Genomic DNA, 9,816 nt, shown 5'->3' on the forward strand with positions numbered 1-9,816 from the left:
AAAGTCACTAGAAACACAAAGAAAAAAAATGAAACAAAAACAAAATAAACACACCTCACAAATGCTGTGGCCAAGGCTGCTAACCACCCAGGGAGTAACTGAGGGCAAGCACAGGAACCTTACTTTCTGCTTTTCTCTCCCAAGGAGGTGGACAGAAACCAATGCAGAGCCAGGAAAGCCGAAGTAGGAGGAGGCCCTCAGAGGGAGGGGACTCTGAGTCGTTTGCACAGCCACGCATGGGCTTTGAGCTGTTTCTGAAACAGCCCACTTTAGCTGACTGCTCTTCTTTGTTCTGGCATGGGACCCCATGACCTTGACTTCTTATGCCAGTGGGCACACCTATACTTTTAACCTCTATGCTTAGTTCAATGTCACTAAAATCAAACACCTTTTTTTTGGAGACAATGTCTTGCTATGTAGTTCAGACTAGTCTGACACTATGTAGTCCAGGTTGGCCTTGAACTCATAGCAAACCTCCTGCCTCAGCCTCCAGGTGTGTGCCACTACGCCTGGCCACTAAATGCTTATTCATACAGGCACACTCTACTTAAAACTTCAAAACCTCAGACACATCGCATACATGGAAATGAAACAATTTACTAGTTGTGTATAAGAGACTGCCTTAAGTCTAGTGGTCAAAGCATGCCATAAAGAAATCCATGATTGTGGTGAAACACAGAAAATAATTCTGCCACAGAACTTTCAAGGCTTAACAAACTATAGTTTTCCAATAAAATATATTTTTCCAGATGTTACTAAGATGTATCAATAGGGACAAAAGAATCTTGAAGTAATGCATCAGAAAGATACAGGGCAGAGATCTATTAGTTTCTGTACACACTTGCAAGAGACAGTTACCAGATGTAGCAAGATGGGGAAGAAAAGTTCACGACTGCCTTATCAGGACATTTAGGAGACATCCACGTGTTCCCCAGATTTAAAGCAAAAATCCACTTCCATAGTCAATGAAATCAAACAGGAAGAAAGCCTGGGAAACCAAGGTAAACATTTTCAGAGGACTGAGAAGAGGGAGGTAACGTTGTTATTTGTTTCAATATACCCTCTTCAGATCACAAATCAGTTTTTCTTTGCCTCTTTAACTGCAATATGGGAGAATAAACTTAGATTTTTTGTTTCTGTAGATGTTCTAAATCATAAAGCTTCTCAGATGATTTTGTACTTGATCAAACAAAAAAGATGTGTTTAATATATGCACTTGGAATTAATGAACTGATTTGTAGTATAACTGCATATTTTCTAAAATGTACACATATTTACATTTGTTATATTTGCTGCTGAGCTATTTAAGTTAGGCTCTGAATTAACAGAGCACAGCAAGTAAACAGCTTTGGAATCAAAAATACAAATAGAAGATCAACTCATGAATTTGATCATTTTATTCTGCTGAGATAAAACCTGTGACTGCGCACATACATATAAATATATTTCTACAGAAGTTATCTTCTCACAGGCCTACAGTCTTGGCTCTTAAAACAGCAACATCTGTCTACATGAGACTTTCTGATTCCATAATATTAGGAAACAGAAATCAACAAGCTTGAGTTTATTAATTTATTTTTCTTCCAAAAACTTCAACTAAGACCAAAAGGTTGTGTCCAAAACTAATTGCTAACACATTCCAATTCAAAGTCATTTGAAGTAATGTACCACATATTTGGTATGTTCAACAGGTTCATTATTGCGCAGACTTCCTGGAACTGTAGAACCACTGGGTTCCCATCTAACTTGGCCCCTCCTGGCCCCAACCTGCTAACTGACCCAAGCCCCAAATACGGCAAACTGATCACACTGTGCAAAAAATAATATATATATATTATCTATTTATAATTTAAAAATATATACAGTCAGCTCAAAAAAGAAAACCCCCAAACCCAACCCCTATCAATATAGTCTAGCTGAAATCTCCATTTACAGTAGAGTAAGTTAAAGGAAGGAAGGAAGAAGGGAAGGGAAGATTCACAAGGCCACAACGAAGGACAGAGAATAAAATTCAAGTCCCAAATTTGCGAGGAGGAGCACTGAGGTAACTCATATATTTTAATAACCTATTTTCAACAAGTCCTGCCCAGGACATAAAGGTCAAACCAAATCAGACTTCTGTGCCAAGTGTCCTTCCACTCTATCCACGTATGTGAGCAACTGCACCGAGCTGCTTGGGAGGCCGCCTCACCTTACCGTGTTACTCTGCTTTTCTCTCTGTCTCAATGCAAACCTCACTTCACATTGTTCCCTATCATTTTTAACAGCTCAGAGCTCTCAAATGCAGAGAGGGAACAGAGTAACTAAAGAATTTAATCACTACTTCACTTATTTACGAGAAAAAACGTTATTTGAAGACAAAGCTCCTGGTAGATAACAAAAATTTTAAAAACTTAAAAAAAAAACCAATTATTTTCCTCTGCTTTAAACTACTCTGCATAACTACCACTTTATCATTCTGGACACTCACTATGGTCATGTGTGCTGGTGGATGGCAGAAGGCAAAGTGTTTATCAGTAGTTAAGCGAAAGTGCTGAGGCCATTTACCACCCAAAACCCCAAAACTTGAGGTGACCTTGTCAGAACGCAACCAAGCTTCCAAAGGAGGTGCTGGTGCTCTGAAGGCAGCCTGTCAGGAAACATGCCGCATCTTCGTGATGAGTCTTAACATGTTTTCTCCCTCTAAAAACCCGATGTCTTGTCCCTACCTCAGAACTGTAGAATAATTTTCTTGTCTATAATAAAAGAAAATGAAGCTTTCATCCTGCTAAATATAACTCTGTGCGACCCTGAGCCCTGGGCTCACAGAACTCCGCCCTCACGCCCACCCTTCCCTGGGCCTTTCCGCTGGGGGTTAAGGCAGCACTGGATCCTGCATCCCCACTCAGCCTCACCTCACAGCACCAAGAAAGACAATATTGTGCACCTTTGTATCTGTTAGCTCGTGGGATTACCCAACCAGTCACATTTTAATTCTTGCCCTGTTTTAAGAGTATATCTGTACAGTAAATAATTATGCTCCAGGTTTTCCCGACAGCTCATGTCCTTCATCTCACATGTGCGGCAGGATTCTGGCTTTAGTGGTCCAGGGCTGGAGCTACTGTAATACAGTAGACATCTCCTGACCACTAGCTCTGCCGAGGCAGAGACACCAGTGTTTCTCCTTCTCCCTAAACATCCTACAGGGTAGGGTCATGCCTACTCCATGGTACAGAATGATCCAGAAGAAAAGAAAAGGTTCTAACTTCACCATCACAATAATATAGATGAACAGGATGAACAAAGTGTATGAAAGAATCTCTTCAGAGAAAAACGTGAGTTGTACAATGAATACCAAAAATATGACTGTAACACGTTCCAAAGCACCAACGCTTCATTACATGGGAACCGCATGTAAACAGTACAGGCACGACAGATTTGTGAAATTTAAAAGCTCGTCATTCAACAGAAATGCCTCTTGCAAGGAGGACAAATTGTCATTAGTGTAAAACAGAGGGCTGGCTTTCCAGTGAATTGTACTCGTAAGAAACACAAAGGACAGATTTAAATGAAGCTATTCAAGGAACATAAAAACAAATAGCCAACTGATTTCTGTATTTTCACATATTTTTTAGGTGGACTCTCTGACACTTTTATTTCTTTTCCAAACTTCCTTGCTGTTGGATTTTTCTTTTTTGGTTTTCTTGAAGACAAGGTCTTGCTATGTAGTTCGGGCTGGCCTTGAACTCACTATGTAGCCCAGGCTGGCCTCAAAATCACAGCGATCCTCCTACCTCAGCCTCCCGAGTGCTGGGATTACAGTCGTGCAATGCCATACCTGGCTTGCAGTTACTTTTGTGCAGGCATATTCCTGTAGTTCCCCTGAACTCATTAAGGCTCCACTCACCCTGCATGTATCTATATATATATATATATATATATATATATATATATATATATATTACAACATGTACTCCTAAGACAAAACAAAGTGCCACTCTTGCAGGGGAAAAAGAGGATCATCAGCTACAGATGAGACCAAGGTGTCCATAAAGTAGCATGGAGTATTCCACATAACTGCAAATTTTGTTTTTTGGTTTGGCCCTGAGCTGTTTGTTTGTTGCTCCCACATCAGGTAGAATTCCAGATTCCCCTGGGCAGAGGAAAGATGACATCAGTGGCAGTGAGAGAAAATGCAGTGCGCACTGCCAACCCAGACTTCCTCACGAGGTCGGTCGGGCAGTCTTCCCTGTTTCCATGCTGAGTGCCTGAGAGTTCTTTTCTGTTTCTAGCAGCTCATCAAAGATCTCCCTTAAAATAAAACAAAACAAAACAAAACAAAAAAAAAAACAGGAAGGTCAGTAAGTAGAACCAAAGCTCACACAGAAGAAAAAAGCAACAGGAAAGGGATACTGATTGTGTGGGGTAGCACACAATCCCACTGTGGGCCTACATGTTACTAAGTAAGCATCTCACTTCACCCATCACCATTTTAAACCCCTGCATAGTAATTTTTGAGAATGAGGTGACCTGGCAATGCTATGCAGCCAGCCATGGTGGTGCATGCCCGTTATCCCAGTATACGGGATGCTGAGGCAGGATTGCTGTGAGTTCAAGGTCAATTTCCACTACATAGCAACAACCTGACTCAAAACAACAACAACAAAAAACCCCAAGGCTATGTAGTTCCCATTCATATCAGTCAGATCTGAACTAGAAGTCAAAGGCAAACTGGGTGTGGTGACATGTGTCTGGTGCCTGTAATCTCAATGTGTGGGAGGTTGAGGGCTGAGGCAGGAGGATCACTATGAGCTGAAGGCCAGACTGGGCTAACAAATGGTTTAAGACCAGCCTGAACTATATGGCAAGACTTTGTCTCAAAAAAAAAAGTGTAAGGCCATAAAAGTTTATGAGAAAGCATATTCTATCATAAAGCAGTATTAAATTCTGCACCTACATAATATTGTGCAATGAACAGATTTCTTTTTGGGTGTTCAATGAATAGTTAATGTTGAGTTGAGAGAGAAAATCTTCTAGACGTACAAGGAAGTATCAAGTGACAGAATCCTTAAGCAAAAACAATAAAAACCAAAAATTGTCAACTAATCAAGTAATGTGGGAATATTTTATTCTTGAAGAAGAATTGAGGTAACTTTTAGTCAGTTCCTTGGTAGCAGGCAGTTTCTTACTTGTGCATATAAAAGAAGATGTAACCACTCCGATATTGGTCAGTCTGCACCGCAGTCTCTTGGATTTTAGATACTTCCAGATCATTGTAAGTAAACCACGCCTGCTTCTTAATGTCAAACACATCACTAATGTAGTGACCTGCAATGAGCATTATACCTGTTAACACACTTCACACTGGGAGTGATCAAGGAGAAGCTTTTAGTTTTTCTTGATGTATTCAGCTTATACCTCACAAAACCAGGCAAAGAACACAGAAGAGGGGCAAATAACAATGGCCATTTATCTGAAGAAGAGGTGCTGCCAATGTGACTGACCACACTGATGAGCCGATAGGAATGAGGGAGAGTTCCTGTCTGCAAAACAGAAGTGGATATAACTTCTCATTTGAATGCAAGGAAAACACTGGACTTGAATTTATTTTCAAAGCTGATACAGCTAAGCCCCAGTGTGCGTTTATTTATTTATTTATTTAGAGCAAAACAGGGTAATGTCTGTTGAGGGATATAAGAGAAAAAATAGGAGAGAGAGAAGAGGAAGAAAAAATAGAGAAGATGTGTCCTTCATGCAAAACAGGCTGCTGGTTTAGTCAAGACTCAAAAATGAAATCTAGTTATTAGTATTTGATTCAAGAATTCACTTCCAACTAAGAATTTATTCTAATGAAATAATTAAAAAGAAGCTATACTAAGTTATTCATACAGCATTATCTATAATAATGAAAAATTGGGTCTAACAATACACCCAATAATAGTTGATGGGCTGAATGGAATATCAATCAATATTATTCAATTAAAAAATAAAAATTGCTCTGCAGACATGGAGAGGCATGCCTGAACTACACATTGAAACCCTGTCTCAAAAACCCAAAAAATAAAAAATTCCTGCCATGTGGTGGCTTATGTCTATAATCCTAGCACTCGGGAAATTGAGGCAGGAGAATCATTGTGAGTTCAAGGCCAGCCTGAACTGTATAACAAAACTCTGTCTCAAAAAGACCAAAACAAAACACCTATGCTGACATTTAGGTACTGGACAACAAAATGAAAAAAGCTGTGAATGTTCACATTTTATATGTTCCAAATGTTAGTTCCCAGTAAAAATGAAAACTGCTATTCATGTGCTGCAGGCAGTCCTGTAAGATACAAATATGTGATGGAATATGGCTATGTTGTTCAAATGTTCATAAATTCTGATGCAGTAAATTATTTCTGGAGATTTAAAGAATATCTAAAATATAGAAAATACATTATGAAAGATGGGAAATTTAAATGTTAAAAATAAATAGTACATTCATGTGAGTATAGAGTATAACCAACAAGCACGATAAATAAAATCTTTAAGTTATACCATGACATTTTTAAGCACAGAGTTGAGCATTACAAAAAGTGTATCTCAACAGCTGTGTCACCACACTAGCCTAAGACAGTGAATTCTGAGTAAAATCTGTAGGAAGCCAGGTGTGGTAAAGCTTGCCTGTAATCCCAGCATTTGAGAGGCGGAAGCACTACAAAACAAACATCAAAACTAAAAAAAACTAGAAAGAGTATCTTTGGGTTTCTGTTACACCAAGAGGTTAAAGAAATGGATAATGTAATAATGGCCTGCATCTAACTGAGGAAGGTGGCGCTTAAGAAGAGAATCCATAGTAAACAAGGACATACAGTGCTTTTAAACAAACTTGCTCTCCCTAAGGCTAGTAGATTTTTTTTGGGGGGGGGGTGGATATTTATTTTTCAATTTTTTTTTACAAATCCATTTTATTCCAAAGATTTTAAAGAAAGAAAGAAGAAGGAAGAAGAGAAGGAAGAAGAAGAGGAAGAGGAGGAAGAAGGAAGAAGAAGAAGAAGAAGAAGAAGAAGAAGAAGAAGAAAGAAAGAAAGAAAGAAAGAAAGAAAGAAAGAAAGAAAGAAAGACAGGAAGAAAACTACAACAAAATTTCAAGGAGGGGCAACAATGGTGCATACATTGCACATTGTCATCCCCAAATCATTCACCCAGAGCACAAGACATCTGCATTCAACTGTTTGAACAATACCAAGCTGGTGAATTTTTAAAGATTTATTATTAATAGTGATTTTGATAACCTCAAATGATCTCCTCCATTGGAATAATCAAGAACTAACTCTTCATGACAATTAAGTTCCTCAGTTCAGTTTAGGGAGTTGTAGCACTAAGAAAAAAAATAAATCAGAAAGAGACAAAAGCACTAATATTCCCAATGATGTAACAGGCAGTGATTATAAATTCAGTAAGAGAAAGGGAAAGCATAAATGCTGACATCGAGACAGAAAAAGCGAATTCTTGTATTAAAAACAAAAATCAGACTTTTTTTTGCAACCAGTTAAATTGAATATATACTTATTCTTTTTTCTTCTTCTCTTTTGGTCTCTTGAGACAGGGTCTCACTATGGCCTTGAGCTCACTTTGTGGCCGAGGCTGATCTCAAACTTGCAATGATCCTCCTACCTCAGCCTCCTAAGTGCTGGGATTAAAGGAGTGTGACATCACACCTGGCTAATACTTACTCTTATTTTCCTTCCATTATAAAAGAGCTTAAAATTGAAGCTCTGACTCTGCAATCTAGAAAATAATTTTGTGATATTGAATTATTCTTTACATTTCCAAAATCCTAGGATGGATTAGTTAGAAGCCATCCGTCACCCTACAGCTTCGGAACACAATTGTTTTAACATTCGCTTATTTCGTTCAACTTACCTGGCTCTGTGACTGTTCTGGGCTTCTCAGCTTCCACAGGGTCTGAATTTTCAGACATTTCTTGAATATCATCATCTGCAAATCCTGTATCTGGGCTGCTGGTTGGTTTATCATCTTCATGACAGAGGGTTGGGGAAGCTTCTCTCTTACTGATCTCTAAGACAGCTGCTAGAAGCTCTTCTTCATTCATTCTGTCAAATCCCGAGTTTTCCAATTCAGACTTATCAGGCTCAATTCTGCGTAATTTTGAATCCTGAAGAAGAGAGCTACTTGTAGAGGAAACTAGAATGTGTACAAATACAGCAATCTTTTTTTTCTTTCACACTTTTATTTTTATTAGTGCATGTTTGCAGCACAGAATGATTCTATGTATCATGGGGAGTTGGTACCTATATGTAACACTTCTTAATTATTGTTACATCCACTTTCCCTACTGCCTCCTTTCCTCCATCTCTTGGTCCCTTTTCTACTTGCAAAAGATCTCTCTTTCCTATTAACTAGACTTTAAAATGTGCTGCAACCCGTGCAGCAGTTGAGGTTTTTGGAGAGTGAAGGACCACGGGAGGATAGGAAAATAAAGAAGAGACAAAGCTGGGATCAGATGAAGCCCTTCCTCTCCAGATGGAAAGAAAGGAACCACCCCCTTTAGCAACATGATGTCAAGTGGTATTTCTCTGCCTAGCCATCCACTGCTTAGGTTGTCTAGGGTCTTGGTGTTTCTTTGACTAAAGCAGCTTTTTTCACAGTTTGCCCCAGCCCTGCACAGCTTCAACCTCTCCGAACACAAGCAGAAATTTTATTTCTAAAAATTACTTTGGTCCTTTGGGTTATTTAACAAAAACAAGCAAGCAAATTTAATTTCTAAAGCAACAAATACATAAAAACACAACACTTCTGTATTTTCTGGCAGTATTGTAGATTGAACCTTTTGCACCTAGCTTCATTCTGAATCTTTTTTCCTTTTTTTTTTGGTCTTTTTGAGACAGGGTCTCTCTATGCAGTTCAGGCTGGCCTTGAGCTCACTTTGTAGCCTAGGCTGGTCTCAAACTCACAATGATCCTCCTGTCTCAGCCTCTCGAATGCTGGGTTAGGGTTAGGGTTAGGGTTAGGGTTAGGGCTAGGGCTACGGCTAGGGCTGGGGCTAGGGCTAGGGCTAGGGTTAGGGTTAGGGTTAGGGTTAGGGTTAGGGTTAGGGTTAGGGTTAGACAGGGTTAGGGTTAGGGTTAGGGTTAGGGTTAGGGGTTAGGGTTAGGGTTAGGGTTAGGGTTAGACAGGGTTAGGGTTAGGGTTAGGGTTAGGGTTAGGGTTAGGGTTAGGGTTAGGGTTAGAGAGGGTTAGGGTTAGGGTTAGGGTTAGGGTTAGGGTTAGGGTTAGGGTTAGGGTTAGGGTTAGGGTGAAGGTTAGGGTAGGGTTAGGGTTAGGGTTAGGGTTAGGGTTGGGTTAGGGTTAGGGTTAGGGTTAGGGTTAGGGTTGGGTTAGGGTTAGGGTTAGGGTTAGGGTTAGGGTTAGGGTTAGGGTTAGACAGGGTTAGGGTTAGGGTTAGGGTTAGGGTTAGACAGGGTTAGGGTTAGGGTTAGGGTTAGGGTTAGGGTTAGGGTTAGGGTAGGGTTAGGGTTAGGGTTAGGGTTAGGGTTGGGTTAGGGTTAGGGTTAGACAGGGTTAGGGTTAGGGTTAGGGTTAGGGTTAGGGTTAGGGGTTAGGGTTAGGGTTAGGGTTAGGGTTAGGGTTAGGGTTAGGGTTAGGGTTAGGGTTAGGGTTAGGGTTAGGGTTAGGGTTAGAGAGGGTTAGGGTTAGGGTTAGGGTTAGGGTTAGGGTTAGGGTTAGGGTTAGGGTTAGGTTAGGGTTAGGGTTAGGGTTAGGGTTAGGGTTAGGGTTAGGGTTAGGGTTAGGGTAGGGTTAGGGTTAGGGTTAGGGTTAGGGTTAGGGTTAGGG

Source organism: Cavia porcellus, unplaced genomic scaffold, assembly GCF_034190915.1.
Source record: "Cavia porcellus strain 051 isolate PalLab524CR breed Dunkin Hartley unplaced genomic scaffold, mCavPor4.1 scaffold_26, whole genome shotgun sequence".
Taxonomy (NCBI): domain Eukaryota; kingdom Metazoa; phylum Chordata; class Mammalia; order Rodentia; family Caviidae; genus Cavia; species Cavia porcellus.